The sequence below is a fragment of the Chiroxiphia lanceolata genome, chromosome 2 (assembly GCF_009829145.1).
Source record: "Chiroxiphia lanceolata isolate bChiLan1 chromosome 2, bChiLan1.pri, whole genome shotgun sequence".
NCBI lineage: Eukaryota > Metazoa > Chordata > Aves > Passeriformes > Pipridae > Chiroxiphia > Chiroxiphia lanceolata.
In genome coordinates this window covers 29,335,291-29,354,400 of record NC_045638.1, presented here as the reverse complement: position 1 = coordinate 29,354,400, position 19,110 = coordinate 29,335,291, and the positions used below count along the sequence as shown (strand labels likewise).

Here is a 19,110-nt window from a genome sequence, read left to right as displayed (position 1 = left end):
GTCTTTAAATTACGGCTTACTGTTTCTGAAAATGACTGTATCATCCATCAAATTACACTTTAAGCTTTTTAAATAAATAATAATGTAAATATATTTTGTAAGATTACATATAAATGCATTTTTTATTTGTATTCATATTTAATACTAAGTCCCTTATTTGAGATTCAGGATGGGATAGATCTAAATGTGAAGCTTTTATACTGCCCTGTAAGTTATACAGTGTAGTTAAATATTAAGATTTTATTAGACAGTTACACAGTACTCAGTTTTAATATGGAATACTTAACTATGTTCATTATTGTCTATTTAGACTCATGTAAACTGACACTCCTGAAATAAGCAAGCTTTAAAATGTTAATATAAAGTTATGATCTTTTAATTGCAATAGACATCTCATTAAGTAATTTAATAGCAGTGGGACCTCTTACCAATACATAAAAAACATACTTTGCCCAGCTTTTACGTACAGTACAACATGATGGAAATATTTTTTTCCACAGTGATGCTCATCAACTTTCTCTTTGCTATCCATATCCTGAGTGAGAAAGCCTCAGCAGCAAGCTGCCTTGACGACTGGCTTAAACCAGAGCACCTTTAGCAAGGCTGTACCTGTCTGCTCAGAATTAACTAGCAGGACCTGTCAGAAGCAGCATCATAGAGCCACCTAGACCATGGTCATGGTGGAATTAGTTCTTCACCTGGGTGGAGAGAAAAACATGCATGACATTTTCATTATCCTAGAAGGCAAAAACATCTGGTTACTTGGTTCAACTCATCAGCAGGAGAGCCTGTAGCTGATTAGCCCTTCTCTCAGTAGTAGGCGTTACTACAGTCAGAGGGAATTGCTAAACATGGTTTCAGGGGACTGACGTTAATTTGGCTTGCCAAAATAATATGCAATTTTTTAAGGTGTTTTGTGTTAATTAGTTGTATAATTTGATGTGATGTGATTGGGTTTACACAAAGAGAAACAGAACAGGGTTTGCTGTTAGAAGCTGTAGTAGAAGAATCAAGAGGTGGCTCTTGAATAGCACACAGTATGAATTTGCAGTGGTGAAAGGTCTTAGTTCATGATCTAATTATACAATGGAATTCTCTTTCTCAAAAGCTAAAAGTCTTTTAATTTATATTTTTTCTTTTAAGATATTTTATTTTGATTACTGTACTACTAATTCCTGTGCACCTACTACTTTACCTCAGATTAAGTCACTTTCTATATCCCATTTTGGCCTGTTGTGTATAATATCCCACTTTTACCAGAAAAGGAATATATAAAATAATAAAATTAGGCAATTTATAGTTTGTGTAATTCCTCACTTCATCTCTCTGCCTGCCTTCTACTCTCTATTCACTAACTCTTTCACAACTATTATTGGCAATTTAGGCTTCTTTGCTACCTACAAAATGGTAATCAGTGGTAGCACTGATGTCAGAATTACAGTTTCTGCCAGCCTAACTGATAACTGTGTAGTCTGGGAACTTAGAAACTTGACGAGGTAGTCAACATCCTCTCATTAAAAGAGTTTGCTGTCCGATGGCTGTTGGAAAAATTTTGGAACTGCACTGAAAAATATCTGCTGAGGACTCCGGCTGAATTAAAGCATTGTTTGGGATTTTTTCCTCAGGATTTACTGATTACAGGAGTAGACAACTGAAGCAAATCTCAGAAACAGCATACTCTTCCATGTTTCTCTGTTCTTCTCATCTTTCTTGTCTATTTGGACAGCAGACTCTTTGGGCTGACGGCTGTTCCCTCCTATGTGTTTGTACAGTGCTCTGCACACTGAGTTGCCAGTCCTGTCAGTGGCCTCCAGGCACAGCTCTCATAGACATGCCAGTTAATTAACTCACAGCTCTCTCCCATTCTCTGACACCCCACACCTAATATTTTAACATTTCATGTCATCTCCACTAGGAACAAGAGGTAGGAGTTTATTTATCACTACTTCTGTGGGGAAGAAAGTCTGAAACATATGGTACGCAGTATATACACTACCTAAATTTAGCCACATACTTACTCAGATTTGTCTTCTTAAGCTATTTGGGTTGTTAATGGCTACTGCTTCAGATCACCCTGATGAGAGACTGTTGCCCTCCATGTGCAACAAACATGTGCCAAAGTGCCAAAACTTAGGCAGTGTGGACACTCATCAGGATTTCCATTTCTATCCTTCTTCAAAAAAGCCCTGTGTTTTAAAACCTCTCACCATAGTGGATGGTTAAGAAGAGAGAAACTTATTCTCATGTTGCTTGAGAAGGGTCCTCTGGGGACTGAGGTTTCCTCCAACTTGCTGGGCAATGGGGAACCTTCTCACACATTGCTGAAACTTTGCCTGAATCTTGCATGCTGGTGTGCATCTTCTCAGAGATGTTTACAAATCTCAGAGTTGTCTCAAATTTCATCCAACACCAGTTTTCTATGATACAAGGGTCCCTTAAAATGTTTCTTCATATTTCTAAGAGACACTGCATAGTTTGTGAGATACTCTGTTCAATATCTAATCCCTGTGAAAACACCCTGTATTTTAGGTATGGTAAGCCCACCAAACACAAAGGAGGGAAGAGTTACAATAGATTCTTTGTCTCAACCATCAAGGCTTGGGAGATATGAGCTTACTAAGAGGAAGTTTTTAAAAGCCTGAGGTACATAAAGATTGGTGTCAAAGGAAGCATGTGTAGTACGTAGTGGAGTGGAGTTGGTATTACTAGTGGTAGCTAGTATAAAAGGCTATAATTCCATTGACGGGTTCTAGTAAGGGAAAATGGGGAACAAAAATAAAACCCAAATATTTCACTGGCACAGGCCGGAACTGAGTATGCCTGGACAAATTCCAGGTAGTTTCTATTTAGGTACAGTAAGAGTGCTGGTATCCGTCAGGGTGACTATCTGTACAAAGCTGAGCTGTCCATCATGGGATCACCTGAACCCTTTATGGATTATAGACTTATAATGCTCATATACTTGCTATTTGTTTTCAATTTGAATATCAGCTATTACTGAAACCATATTTGTTTCAGCTTGAGCCATCAGCAACTTATAGTTACTCCTCAACCCCTTATGAACACTACCTACGATACTGACCAGTATTACCTGTTTCTGATATGGCCTCAGTTAGCTGCCTTAGACTGCCATTGTCTATCTTATGCCTAGAATTCAAGCTCAGGAAGAATGAATTTCTGTATTGCTTTCAAGCTTTTGCAGAATGAGCTTCTGTATTTTTTTCTGTATTTTCTACCCCATCTATCACAATGGTGTCCATGACTGGGAACACTTTAATGTGAATACTAAGTAAGATTGATAGGAAAGGATTAACACATCTGAAAAACACTAAAAAATTAAAGTGTAATTTTGTCCTCATATAAGAGGAAGTGGTAAGTCCAATGGCTTCATCACTTAATATAAGCCTCTCAGAAACAGTACAATAAACAGACTTAAAAAATTCTCATTGTTATCAACTCCTGCATTGTACCTGGGTAAATAACTCTTGTATCCGAAAGATATGTCCGTCAACCCACTATTAATTTACCAAAAAAAATAAAACTTTGTGAGGAAACCTGTTAGGTTAGATTGACTACAGTTTTACAGTACAAATATAGAAACATTTCTATTGATGTAGTAAAGTTATATCTTCATTTATTTAATGAAATGTGGTAACAATTAATGTAAAATCAAGGCATAAGTACCGTGTTTGTAACTAGGACAGGTTAACCCAGCCTATATAAATCTATTAATTGTAAAAGAACTAGAAGAGAGGTAGATTGGTCCACTGAATATGAAGAAAACTTTTCATATTTTGCTTGAATATAAAAGAAGAAATGTATATAGAGATTAATAGTGATTTTTCCTTAGCAAAACTGCATTCTCTTTGTTTCCCTCTCTCCTGTTCCCTCCACTTCACCAAGTGATATAGTCAGGACTCTAGCCAGGCAATTTTCCTACTTTGTGGTAAATTACAAAAGTAGCCTGAGAATAATTGCTGAATAAATGATTTTAAATTCATCAGTGGTATCACTACTGAAGGAGATACAGAACAGACAGCTAAGCCTTACCTAGAAAAGCCTTGCAAGGCTGTAATTTCCTAGGCACCTGTATACACTGAATTATGAACTGTATATGAACTTTTAGACTCATGAAATGCTACAACAGAATTTTCATCTGTGTCAGTGACACTAAAATTTTACCTGATGTTTTCACACATAATTTTTCTGGAGGGTCTGAAAAGCTTGGAGCCTTTCATAGCATCATTTTTGTTCCTGTTATTCACATATATTTTCCCTGTGAAGCACATTACAGCTTGGGAGTGCCCAGTCCTGTGACAGGTAAATTAGTCAGAGGTACATAAAGTCAAAAGCCTCACACCAGAAGTCACAAGGAAATCTCATGGAAGAGAATGTACTGACATTATGGAACAGTTGTTGTAAATACATAGGTTCCTTCTCTTTATAACTCATGATTTCAACATGTTCTTCATCTTTTGAAACAGGGCTGAATTCTCCATGCTTCGCCTTATTTCCATATTTAATGAATCTAACTTTTCAGTCAGTATAAATTCAAATACCAGTTTGAATGAAATGTCCCATTAAAATAAAAAAAAAGCCGCAATTAAAACTTGTTGAAACTTATTCTGGTAGTTGAATACAATAGACCAACAAATTAAATTTAAAAAATTTTCTATGTGTACCTAGCTTTAATCTACCCATTGTCAAATAAGCCCTATATGCACTTGAAAATGAGTTACCATTCACGCTAAGTTGAAAATTCTTTTTTTTAACTTTTTAGCCGCAGACTTTTTCCTAAGACTTGTAAGATTTTACCTTAAAGACTTTACCATAAAAATGTCCTATGTTTTATTCAAGTGTTCTCTGATGTTTGGATCTTGAATAAAACTACAAAACATAACATAAAGGCTTCTGACTTATGGACACACTAGTGTCACAGGTTAAGTGGTTTATTTGAGGATCTGTAAAATGTCAAAACAGAGAAACAGTAGTGGGCAATATAATTAGACTGCGTCACAAGGTGTTTGCAGAAAGGAGGGGAAATGGTCCATTCAACCTCAACTTTCACCTTCCTGACTTCTAAGTACTAGTGCCGTCTCATCTAGGTGAGACCAAACATGTTATGGAATTGTGCAGTAAGATCATCAAATTAACCAATTAGGTAATACACTTGAAAAGTTATTTTTAATAAAGGTTTAAGAGTAATGAGGCAACAAGGATTCACTGTATGGTAACGTTTCATTATGAAACTCAGTTACTCAGCAAAACTTTTAGCTTCCCCTTGTTGCCTTCCAAGAAAATGATGCTACTTTCCGAAAGACATTATGCTTAATTAATCCCTAGTGCCATCAAGGGATGCAGTTCCGCCACCAGAAGCAGTTTGTACACAACAAAGATGGAAGGCAAATTTGCACAACTACCCACCAGCAAGGATTTTGCTATTAGACTGGGTGTAACTCCAAATTCTAAATTTACCTCTAACTTTCCTTCTTTCTGGAGTAACCTCGCAATCTTCCCTGTTTGTGCTTCTGAGCCATTTGTTTACATGCAAAATCTGATGACATTACTAACTTTCCCCTCTCTTTAGCCTATTTTCTTCCCCTCAAGATTCACTTTTTGCTTTTTTCTCTGCCACCTTTGCAAAATCTACTGAGATAGAAGGCTAACTAGCTCTCACTGAGCCTGTGTTCCTGAGGCTAGGTTACCAAGTTGCCTAACTTAGAACTGACTGTAATATCTCCATGCTATGTGCAGTAACTTCTGTCTTTTGACTACAATATAGACATAAATTTAGCTCAAGAACCTTTTGGGCAGGAAGGCTGTCTTTTCATTACATGCTCAATATCCATTATAACAGAACCTGGCTTCTAGTTCAGGGCCTGAAGTCATTTCACAATGTAAATAATAGAAAACAATGATAATAAAAAGAAAATTTTCATCATAAGGAACTTGATTAATCTTCTGCATCCTGCATGAAAGTATCTATATTTGTATAAAGTTTTATAATTTTTGGGTTTTTGTTTTTAAATACAGTGCCAATTAAGATTAATTCCCTATTTCCTGTGATTTCCATGCAGATATATTTATGTCTCAGCATTACGGTGAGTTACCTTAGTTGACGTTTAAAATGCATCTCTAAAATTACTGTATCATCCCAAATTTAGGGTTATGGAATCTTCCCAGCAACAATTGTATCTGGGTAAAAAACTGTTTGTTAAATGGAAATGGAAACTACATGAATTACTTCTGTTACTCTTGCAATACAGTGCTTTGATTCACATGCTGTTAGAGACTCACTGTGACATGCAGCATTGTTTTCAAGATGCCTACAGCTCCCAAAGGTATCATCATGAGAATTAGAGGTCTCAGCAGTTTTTTGATGGGATGGGATTTCAAGCAATATATGCACATTACTTCCTCGTTTGAACATTACCCCTAACGGCATATCCAACTTTATCCATCTTTAGCCTACAAGAGAGCAATCAGCTTGTTGTAGACTTGCAGTTTTGAAGAACAGATGATTCGATCACTTGAAGATCTGCTCTGGATCAGTAGTACCTGCTCTATAGCAACCACACATGAGCAGGAATAAGTTTTCTTTCAGGTGAATTTGCAGAAACTTTTCTACATTTCACAGTGATCCAAACTAATGGTGCATGCTTTTATTTTACTGTTGTCATATGTTCAAGTCCCTCTTTTGGCCTATTACGCAGCATAGATAACAGTTTATAGCAAAGAAATAATTTAAGAAAAATCAATAGAAGATACTTCTATGGCAAAATAATTGTCCATAAACAGATAACAAACAACATAGCAAGAAAATGGATTAGTACCAATTTAATCACTTTTTCAGAAGCTAATAGACAGACCTGCCCTAGTCAAATTAAATTTTAAGAATAATTTTATAAGATTTGTGTTGTAGCACTTCGTACTGTAAATGTTTCTGTGGGAACTGATTCTCCCTTCAATAACAGTCAGAGATACTGTTTCCACAATTTTATGTAGATTGTTTACTTGGAATTTCCTAAAGTTTTTTGGCATGTAGCTCATGGTTATGGGAGCTACAGCATTTGCACAATTCTCTACTGCTTGTAACCAAGTGCTATTTTCTTTCTTAAGGATGAGGCACAATGTGGTTGAGCTTGGGATGAATATGATGAGAAAATACCATCAAAACAGGGAGATCAGATATGCCTAAACCACTCTAAAAACATTAATTTGCCTACTATCACCTTAGTGGAAAATCAAGCATGTCTTTCTTTCTACCTCATTAGTACACGACACCTTGAAGGGGCTGATGGCAGACCTATCCTTCCTGGATTTTTTGTATTAGAGACAAGTCTTTCATCTGAAGAGGAAGGATGCTTCACCTTCTTGGAGCTTCCCAGCCTTTGTCCCCACCAACCTCCCAAAGACAGTCTTTTTTTTTCCCATTCTTCAGCCTCTTCTCCTGTGAACTTGCCCATCTGTTTGCATTTACTACGATTCCCCTCTCCCACACTCCCCATACAGTGAATGAACCACACAGTACACTCCTCCTGCTTCTTCCTCCCCCAGGAGTTTGCCTGTGGCAGCTCTCCCTCCTCCTTCTGAGGAACTGTTTTCCCAAGTAAGAGAGCAGATTGCACTGGGATCACTGTCCCTGGGGCTTGTGTGGCAACGTGCCCCTGGGCTATGAGAGATTCCCTACTGACCTTGCAGCTCTGCCAACTCCCCATTGCTCCCTGCCACCCACAGGCTACTCAGCTCGAACTGCAGGACAGGGAGCACAGCAGCACTGCATGCCGATGTGTCTGTGCTGAGGGATATCGTCAGAGGTGATGTAAAACTGGTGCAGCTTCTCTGGGAGGACATCCCACTTTAAGGCACACATCCACATGTGCATGCCATGTTTCCAGCACAGCAGTTCCTTAATGAGTGCATTACTTCTTGCCCACTCATCCCTTGGTGTCTCATCTTGCTCAGAGCAGATGTTGCTTTCTTAAATGCTTATGTAGTACTTGGTGCACAAACCCTGTGAAACTAAGGCTACACAGCAATAAAAATGTTAGCAACAGACAGAAGTAGACTTCAAAAATAAAGGAAATAAACAAAATCAGAGCTAACATGATAAAAAATTCCAAAATAATAGTAGGGGTCAATAAGGAATTTTCATTCTTGCTGTCCTATCACTACATGAGGGTAAAGAAATACTGCCTGAAAGTAAAAGCTGGTCTTTGGAAATTCATGAAAAGAAAATATTTCCCCTTCCTAGTCACAGTACATAATTAGTTTGTGGTAATAATTGCCCTTGTTCACCAAGGCCATGTACTCTATAAGATATTTATACAAATCTTATAAGTATACGAAATACTTACAGTTATCCATTTTGTAAGAGGGATACTAATCACAAGATTCAGGCTTTAGGTCAATCTCTGTTAAAGACAAGGAGAGCCAGATACACTAGTTTTTTCAGAGAGATTGAATATTAAACTCAAAAGACTTATTGTCTGATCCTGTATAGCAATTTCTACTGTAAAGAGAGCAAGGAAGATGAAGAAGGCTGAGGGATCAAGAGGAAAGGTATAATGGGGGAAAAAAAAATCCATTAGAATAGAATGAGCCTAAAAGAATGGTAAAGAAAAAGGTTTGAGCTGATGTTTAGGCAAATTCTCCTTTCCTTTGTTCCAGTTTAATGTTTTTCTGGGGCTCTGAAGATGTTTTATTAAAGACTATATATTTACTTGTGTTTTATAGAAACATGCTTTTGAGGATCTTATTATTGACTTGGAAACTACCTCCAGTGTTTACCGAGATGATTACCACTATGCAGTTAGTCTGACTTTGTTCCCAGTTCCATTTACAGTAATATTGATCTAATACTACAATTAATTAATCCTAGAAAGGAACATCCAGCAATTAGAAATTTGTGAAGACCGGATACCATGTGCTGCTACAGTTAGAGAAAGTACATATTATAAAGCCCACTACTTGTGCACCGTGTGTAAAAAAAAACTATCTACTTTAAAAAAAGATTACTGAAGAAATATGACTCAGAGGTATTTAATTAATGCATGAAGTGGAGAGTTATCAAATGATTGACTGACCATTCTGGATATCAAGCTAAACATTTGATGAGATTTGAACAAATTTTCTTTGGTTTTGATCCTCATATCTTCCATCGCCCTGGCCAGCCAGCCCCCAAGAAAGAAAGAACTAATTTTGTCCAAAATACTGAGGCAAAGTTAGTATTCTGTATGTTACTGGCCCATCTGAAATTGCAACTGGGTGTAGTTTTACCTGGAAGCCGGAACAAAGCATCACAAAGTGGATCAGTGTCATTGCATTTGCAGCAGAGCTATTCTGATCCATGTGTTAGAGTCACTCCTTTCCAATATTTGGTGGACTGTCCTTTAGACCAAGCGAACTTGATGTCTTTCAAAAATTGCTCTTTCAAATAAAATGTAGCCTGGAAACAGTGTCCCTCCCCAGAAATCAAAAGCACTGACTGTAAGAATAGTATGTCCACCCACCAAAGCAGTGCTCCAGTTTTCAGTTTAACTGGTAGCTCGTTGTTTTGAGAAAACATAATAGGGAGTGCCAGTGAATCCTTAAAACACAGAAAACTTAGTCTGGGACAGAAATATTCCATGCACACATCCATCTCATTGAGTGACTTTAGTGTTTCCAAGTTTTGTCGGTGATCATGCAAGACAGTAATTGCAGCCTAAACAAGTAAAGAGCAAGTGTATCTTTTTTTAGGTTGCTCAGCTTTCTATTCCTGCTGTGTTCTCCTTTATATTAGCCCCTATTCCATGCCCCAGGGCTCCTTACGAGCTCCTCATTAAGGCATGCACCTTCTTGTGGCTCCCTATCAGCCTCCTGCACTGCAGCAATTAACCCGTTACTGTACCAAGTACATGACTGTTGGAGCATTTATTTAGATTCATAATGTGGTCTCGTTGCATGCCAGGTTTTAAAATTAATTTTGAAGGAAACGAGATGTGTTAAAACATGTCAGGTTTTTCCAAAAATAGATCATATCATACTGGTCTCATAACTTTCTTTCATAAATAATGAAGTTTTTCTAAAGAAAGGAAATACAATAGACCCTACTCCTCTTAGTATCTGTAAATCATATTACAGGGCATTGCAGGGGGAGGGGTATTATTTAAACTAGAGAAAGCAGAGATCAGTTGGAAGAACTGTGAGGAACTGACTGGAGAAGAGGTAACAGTGGGTTGTGCTGAAAACAGATCTGTTGGGATGGACAGAGATCAGTGGTCTAATCCTACACATAATGCTCTTAGTACTGATCATTTTGTAGGGCCCTATTTTCATTAATAACCACATTTCAGAAAGGGAATATGTTCAACTGAAATTTTCTGATTATACAAATGGGAAAAAATACCAATAATATAATAAGCAGAGAAAAAGGAAGGGAAGGAAAGGAATGGGATGAGATGAGGTTAGATCCTGGAGTATAGCCTCAAGATGGTATGCTTCAGAAAACAAATAATGAAGCAGTGGTTTTAGGAACCCAGTCTGAGTGGATAGCATTGCTTCAGAAGCTGGCTAAAGAAGAGGTACAAGTTGAGTATTTAAACAATTTGGATTATTTTCCTTACTAATAAAAGTTGAGTGTGAGTCTTAGATAAGTTGTGCCTATACTAAATAAAAGTGTGACGTGGGAGAGTTATCTGGAAATGGTGGGGTTTTTTTCTGGTTTTCACTGAATGCCATTGCTCTGAGAGAATACAATCAGACAGTGTACAGCTTGGGTCACCCATTTTATAATACCCATGTGCAATAAGATTTATTCAAATTGGACAAGCACCAAGGTGTATGGGAGACTAAAAGTACTTTGCTTGTTTACACAAACAAAACGAAGTCTGAGAGAGAACATAACTGTTGTCTATAAATATACAAGGAGGGAGAAGAACTATTTAAAGGATGATGTTTACATAAAAACAAATAGTTATAAAATGGCTGTGAATAAACTCCAATGGGAAATGAGAAGGAAGCACTGGAATGATATCCTGTAGCAGCCCTCCAACAGGAGCAGAGGAAGCAAGAAACTTCACTGGTTAAAGCATGAAACTTGAGTACTTCATGAAACCAATTATGTGGTGTGTGGTTGACAATAAAAGCTGGGGTTTGAACTTGATGCAGGAGGTCCTTTTAAATCCTATTTCCTATGTTTCCAGGGGAAGCCGATTTAAATCTTCAGCAAGAGATGTCTTAGATGCTGATAACAGTAATTAATATCTTACACTCCAGTAATACCCTTCCATCTAAAGACCACAAAGCACATTGAACACATGTGGGAATTAAACATCTAAATATCCACCTGTGTTGTTTCTGTTATTTTGCAGCCAAGAAAATGTGATGCCCTGAGCAACTCTTTTTGGATCACTTGGAAAAATCTGTAAAAATGAAGAATAGACCTCACCGATCTCCTAGTTTCAAGAATAAACCTGTAGTTCTGAAAATTGTCATCATGTTTCCAAGGCTTTCTAATTCCAGAAAATGTATGAATTGTATACAATTGCTTGTACAAAGCTATAAGCCATGCTGTTTAGCTTAAAATGTCAATGAGCAAGTCCAGCAACAAGAAAATGAAGGTGTTTGTAAATGTTGCATTTAAAAAGCATTTAGAAAAATGAGAGTGGTCCTCCAAAGATGTATGCATCTTCAAAATCAGAACAATGCAGTATTCCACAGTCATTAAATAACGTGTCACGTAGCCACAAACAAGAATCATATAGCTTGAAAAAATGTTGTTTTCCTCTTGGAGAGTTGGAACAACACCAGTTCCATGTGTGTTAATTCCCACTCTGACTTCCACCGGGAAAGGCACCAGGGGTGGCAAGGGATAGAGAGCAGTCATTCCCTTCCCTCTCAAACCTGCAGAACCCCAGCTGCACTTGCCAGCATTCAAACAGGCATTCAGGACACAGAAGAGACTGAACACACTGGTTTGGTTCTTTTCTGAGGGCTTAAAATCCTCTATCTTATCCCTACTCTTCCACCTCCATCACAGAGACATGAATCTTTAAGTCCGTCTGATTTCTTGCTTTCACCATGTTGATCTCTAAACAGTGAAGCTCTGTATACAAAGATGCATTCAGAGGAAGATCTCATTTGTGTAATTCCCACCTACCAATGTCCTGACGCTTCTTCCGTTGTCATGTGAGATGCTGGATATGGTCCCCGAATAGAGCAATTGAAGCCATTACCTTCTGCTCCTTCAAATTCCTCCACTCTGTGTCCTCTGCCATCTTCTTTACAAGCCCCAGGCAAAGGTGAGACAGATAGGCAGGCTTCCATGCCTGTGTAGAGCCATACCCCAAAAGAACTGTCTCTGCCCAGAAAAATATATACTCTAAGCCAAAGGAAGCCACATGTGTAGCTGAGAACAGAAGTTGGCTGCAGTGGTGTGTAAACTCTGTTAACAGGTGCTCAAAACAAGACCAAGCACCTTCCCAGGGTAAACCAGCTTTAAGGATGAAGACTACAGTTCAGCAAACTTGGGGTTGGAAGCAGTGTTGTGCTGGGTGCAGGGAGGGATGGGAAAGACAGACAGAGAATTCATCAGGCATCTGAAATTATCCATTTTAAGAAAGTAACTTATTCTCTAGGTGACCAAAATTTGCATAGACTTATTTATAATTGAAAAAGATACAACCATGTAGAGGACTGATGGTTAGACTGCTCCCATCCCTTACATGCTGCTGGTTCTACTGGGCTGTAATCTCACCATTGACCAGAACGGAGAGCCTTGTTTTTCCAAAGCTCAAAAAAGAGGTCATGATCCTTATAATAACATACAAATAATGAAAATAAATACAGGAATTCCAATACAGAAAAGTCCAGATTCCTGACCACAAAAATATATGCTCTAAGTCAAAGGAAATTGCACACGTGTAGCTGAGCACAGAAGTTGGCTCAGAGCCCACTTGTAACTAAGCCATCCATTTGAGGACAGAATAGATCCCATTGTCTCTTGAGAGCTTTTTAATTTTTCTTTGTTGTTCTCTAGGACATGAATTATATAAACTGAAAAACAGAATTTTTTATCCAATGTATCCAATGTAACATGTCTCTGACAGGCAATTTTCTTTTGTTTTCTTTTTTCCTTTTTATTTTTTAAATCAGTTACCACTTTAAGAGACTGCTGATCAAGTTCTGTCCTGATTCATTTCATCCAAGACAAGGGGTGAAGGGTTTCCTCCCTTGAGTTCCCATACACCCTTTCCAAGGCCACACTTTTCCACATAGGGACTAGAAGATAGGCAGAGTGGAAAAGTGTCCTTTCTGGCTTTCCTCAGCTTACAATAGAGTTTACTGACCTTCCCTTGGTTTCTGCCACTGCCCTTTTTATGGGCCTTCTGAAAAGCAAAGTGAAATATAAAGATTATACAGTTTCAAACCACATTATCTTCCAAGCAGTTTTTCTGCACAGTTTTAGAGCAGTGGAGCCCATTTCTCGCTCTTCCCCCCCACTCTTAATTCCAGCATTTTCTCCCTACCTTCCCAGAAGATCTCTGCAAAAACTCATAGAGAAGAAAAATGACAGAAAGTTTTTTTTCTCTACTTTACTGGAGAAAGATGATAGCCTAAAAAAAATATTTAGCCTAAATCTCTTTGTAGCTGCTGCTTTTGACCTGGGACACACTGAGACTGTCTCAGATCAGCATTTTTAGAAAGAACTGTACACATTTTGGATTTGAGAATCTGCCTTGATTCCAGATATGTCTCTTATATCTAAAGAGGAGAAAGCTAGAAATCTTGAGCAATGTCCACCTGGCAGAAGCAACCTGGGACCAAACAAACTCAACAGCCAGTCTTCTAGTCCCTGGCCCCATTTTGTTCTCCTCTCACCTGAGAGGACTCCATTGAACAGGCAGAATTGCATCACTGAAAATAAATCTCAACCCAGTGTTAAAACCTTCATCTCTCCACTCTCCTCACATCTAAAACTCCAATTTAAAAAACAAAGGTGTGTTCATTTGGTTCAAAGTAGCTGAGGTAGAGCAGAGGACAGAAAACTTGACAGAGACAAGAACTTGACAAAATCCTGCAGAAAGAGAAAAACTAAAAATGTATGACTGAAAGGTATTTTACCAGCATTTAATAATACTGCAAAAGGAAGGAAGCATCACAAGATCAGTTGTCTACTTATTATTTTCAGTTTCAGCATTCATTTGATACATATTAGAGGGCTCAAACACAACCACATAAGTGGTTACTGCAATTCGCTGGGAGCTTGTGGGAGGTCCTGTACTTAAAGACACTGGAGTACTTTGCTTTTAAATGCTCTGAGCTTTTTTCCTTTTTTGTTTTTTTTTTAGAGAGTTATAGGATTTAATTAAATTGGTGGTCTGCTGGCTTTTTTCAGTCAGAAGTTACATGTAACCTGTCTCCTGTTTTTGTCTCTCTTCCTCTCTCTCCTTTTACCTCGCAGAAGACTTTGCTGAGCATGTACATCCATTTCAGAATCTAATCATAGACAACTTAAATCTTTTCAACGTTACCCACATTAGTAATTGCAAAATAATAAACATGACAAAATTCAGATTAATAGGGCATCCTGCATAACTTGGATGGCAGGGAGAGCCCTCTGGAATTCTAAGAGTAATAGGTCTGTGTTTATTTCTCCACCGACGGCATAATGTGACTGATTTACAAGAGTTTAACTCAAGTGTTAACTTAGACAGTGACGAAGAGCTTCTCGTGGCAGACTCACTTACACTATCATATTAGTTGCTCCTCTAGTAAAGCAGTATGGTCGATAATTGGAATGCTTTTATGTCTAGTGGTTCTGACAAGGCTCTCTTCAGGTCACATATGGGCGGTCTGGCTTGCTGCACCAGCTGAACAGTGGCAAATGATTTAAACTGAGAAAGTATTGTTCTCCTCATATTATGGAGCAGGGCAGTTCAAGGAAAGTAAGGCTCTGCACCGGCTACCTGCTGGTGTGTAGTAAATAAGATGGACATGATACTGGGTGGGAAGTACAATTAAATTATTTTGCACCGATGGTTGGTGGACAGATGAGTTTCCACCTGGCAGAGCTTATGATCTTAAGGTAGACTGAACTATAGTTGGTGTGGAACGCACTGAAGTTACTAAGGATGAGAAAGCAAGCCAGCAGTACATTTGAACTACAGGTTTCTCATATGCTCCACGTCATGCTGAGTTTTTTATAGCTCCTGGCTTTCAAAAAGCCTGTTTCAAAGAGGTTTGCGCTAGACGGGCATGCAGTTTTGCTCTGCAGATATTGTCGCTACCGATTTAGTGGAATGCAATTAGGAAGCATAAATTAAGTGGTAATGGAGAACCAGCTCTTGAAACTGGGGTTTCCACGGCAACCACTGCTTACAATACAGCCTTCAGTTAGTTTTCCCCACTTTATCTGCAAAATGCACAATTGAGCTTTAAAACAGCTTTGTGCTGAAAAGCGCACTGTAAACAACTGTTTGCAATGAGAGTTTTACACTGTCCTTTAAATACAACAAGCTATCAAATAAAATTACTTGTCCCCACTAATAAAAAAACTAAACAAAATATCCACACAGTACAAAACACTAAAGAGTCCAGAAACTTACTATTCATTCTGGAAATCTATATAAATATAAAATTCAAGATATTATGGCTCGCCAAGTTGTCTTTTAAGTTCTTATCATTATGCCTCAGTTTTAAGACGTATAATCCCTATCTCTTAGTAGTGAGAAGAATTGAGCTTTTGGTACAAATACTGCATTTATCACAATAGCAACGCTATATAGTTATAAAGTGTTCTTTTGGTCTAATATGAACTAATAAATGTGCTTTTTCATCAGACTTCCTTTTACATCTAGCAATCTTTTATAGATTTTTTCCCTTTATAATGCATTATTATATCCTTCATAAATGTTATTTTATGGCAAGTAATGCTGTGCCCATTTCTGAACTGCTTAATGTTCTTGATTGCTTTAGGATCACAGCCCAACTTTTGCATCTTGTCAAAACAATCACAGGTGATTAAATATGTGCAAAATACAGAAAAGTGGAAAAGGTGATGTTAAGATCATGTGTAATTTGTACTGGACCGCCCTTTTCATAACACCATCAAACTGAATCTCTAAGCTGAAATTAAAGTATTTGCAAACAATTATTCTCCTCTGTTGTACAATCACAAGTCTTGGTTTAAATACTTCCAGGGTGATTAGTGAGAGTTGAGAGGTTGGTAGTTTTCAATGTTCTCTTTTTTTCCCCCTTCTTGTTTGTTTTAATAAAGATAGAAATCTCAGAGAAAACATTGTACAAACATCCCTGAGATAATTTCAGAAGAAACATAATGTGATTTTTGACCTATTGACTGATGCAGTACTCTTTTTAAGGCAGTATTTTTTGGAAAAAGAGAAAAGACACACACGCAAAGGATCCCCAGCAAATCAAACCGACCTAATTTGGTCTCAGCTGAAGTACATCAGCCCAAGCAACTTGCAACCTTTCAAGGCTGATACACGTTGTGTGTGTGTGTGGTGTGTGTGTTACAGCAACTATAACAGGTCGATGCAGAGAAAGAGAAAAAGGGGTGTGGGGGTGAAGGTGGTGAGAAGAGGAGAGAAGGGGGAGGTGTGGGTGCCTTCCCTCAGGAGTCTATTGGTCAGAGGACTGCATCTTGACATCTGCAGTCATGTATAAATCTGGATTTGATATAGTCTCTGCAGACTTTGAACATGCCAGGCAGGGAGCTTGCCCTTCACAGTATGGGTGCGCTTTCAGATGCGGAGATTGGGACTGTGACTATCTGATCTGCTCGAAACAGCCTTTTCAGCACTAACCGAAAACAGAGTGAGGATGGGAAGGCTGACTGCAAAGTTCACATCTCCTGTGCTGTGTTCTGGTGCTAATGGGAGTTTCTCCTGTGAGGGTAGGTCATAAAACACACAGTTGCAGAGACTGTGAGGAGTCTGAACAAATCAAAGAACTTAGTAATAAAAATGATGCGTGTGCCAATATTATTTAATATTAACTTGTGAAAACTATTGAAGAACATATCTTTGTCATATATCAGAATTGGTTCAAAGTTGAATAAATGGATTAATAGGGTTATTTGTATTGATATTGTCCTCATAAACGCTTATTATTTAGGAATCAGAGCTGGAAACTGTAATTTCTCTAACGGTTTTTCATCACAATAAATTAGCCTGCCTCAAGTCCTCCGTCTAGGAGGCAAGAGGAGAGGTTGAGCTGGTCCTCTTCCTCATTCTTACACAAAATCTGCTCGTTTGGATGGATCCCAAATTTTAAAGAAACAAGTTCCTGAAGAAATGCAGAATGCAAGAGCATACAAGACTTTCATAGGGCATCTCGTTTCAACACCGACTGCCTGCATTTTATCGGAGTACTAAAGGACACACTGAAATTATTTTGTTCTGGCACTGGCATGCGTTGTGATGTGTATGCATTCATTGCACTTGACAAATCTTTGGGGCAAACAAAATGGTCTAATGTAAGGAAATATCTTAACATATTCCAAAATGACATTTTTAGACCAAACATGTGTTCGATTGATTTGCCTTCTCCAGAGATCACTTTTGAATCTGGGCCCAGCAATAAGCGGGGGGGGCAGGCTCTTGCTGAAGGCCAGGCGGGTCAGCCGTGCTTCCGCGGTATTTCCTGCGCTGCAGAGTTCCGTACCTAACTGTACAAATAGCTCCACATGGCATCCTGAGAGCGTGCCAGGGAATTTTATGATCGCATGCCAAGTATGGTTGTCAGGTTCCACTCCACTGCTGTGTGTGTATGTGTGTGCTCATATGTGTGTGTGGCTGGAGCTAACTTCAGACTGTGTAATTACCATAATCCAAACAGGGCCGTTACCATCTTATTTGCATTCAGCCAGCAGTGCTGTTTTTATCAGCACCACTACTGAATTGTTGCAAAGTTTTAATTATCTTGACAACTCTCCTCTTTTTTTTTTTTTTTGTTTTTGACTCTCCCCCCTCTTGGTTGTGTTTGGATTTTAGCAGCCGTACCCCTACAGCAGCAAATCAGATTTCTGCAATGGGAAGTTTTCTCACTTTTTCTTCTAGTAGTTATAAGCAGATGCAAGGCAGCTTAGAATGAGTACAGAGTGAAGTTGTTATTTATTAATTAATGCCTAATATTTTTTGCAGAAAAAGTCACTCCAGATGCTCTTTTTGATTTGTATTTTAAACCCTGGTGTAACTTTACACACATGTGTAAGCTTGCAAAATTGAAAGAAAACCATTTCCTAGGCAGACAGATACCCCCTTGCATAAATGTTTGCCAAAATAGAGCTTTAGTTGTCATGTTTCTATATTCCATAATCTTTTGATTAGGATTAGTATAAAGTGTATCATGCCACTTATATTTGCTCTCTCTCAAACACTCTGCATTTTCAGTATTGAATGCTAAGTTAGACAAATTCAACCTTGAAATAAGACAACCGTTTCCTAGCAGTAAGGGTAATTAAACACTGGAAGAGCTTACCCAGGGAAGAGGTGGACTCGCTACATCTCGGAGTCTTTAAACTGAGATTTTAGAAGCCTAAGACAACTTTCTGAAAGACCATTATTTAATCCAACTTCCATCCTCAACTGGGGAAAGATTCTAGTGTACCTATATGGGAGGTCATATGAGACAATCACCCAAGTCCCTTTTGATTTTTCAGCCTGTGGCCTAAACCTGCGTTTGGATATGTTTTGGTTCACATTTAAAGATCAGTTATAACATCTACATACAGAAATTGTCTTTTGGGAATATTAAGATTAAATATGTTTTCAAAACTTTGTTGTCTGCTGTAGACAATAATGTTTGCCTGCTAGGTTTTGCACTGCATTCTGTTTTGTTTTTATAAGTAGATACAAATTACAAAGGTTAATGCAGATTAAAATAGTCCAGTACAAGATTGCTATGGCGGAATAGAAGGCTTTCAAGCCTAAAGATTCACAAGTGGAACAAATGCAAAAATGATTTCTAGTCTGTTGGCTTCTCAGGTGCAATAAATACTTTTTTTAAGAAAGTACAATTAATATATTTTTCTAACCATAGAATACTGTGATTGTACTTAGTGTTTCATCTCTTTTGAAGCTTATGCATTAGATTACATATAAT

General features: G+C 38.1%; 1 long non-coding RNA gene across 1 annotated transcript in view; it reads left to right on the top strand.

Moving 5' to 3' along the window:
- LOC116782041 overlaps window positions 1–19,110 on the top strand; it is a 153,500-nt gene that overhangs the window by 131,401 nt on the left and 2,989 nt on the right. The gene's annotated exons all lie outside the window — the stretch shown is intronic.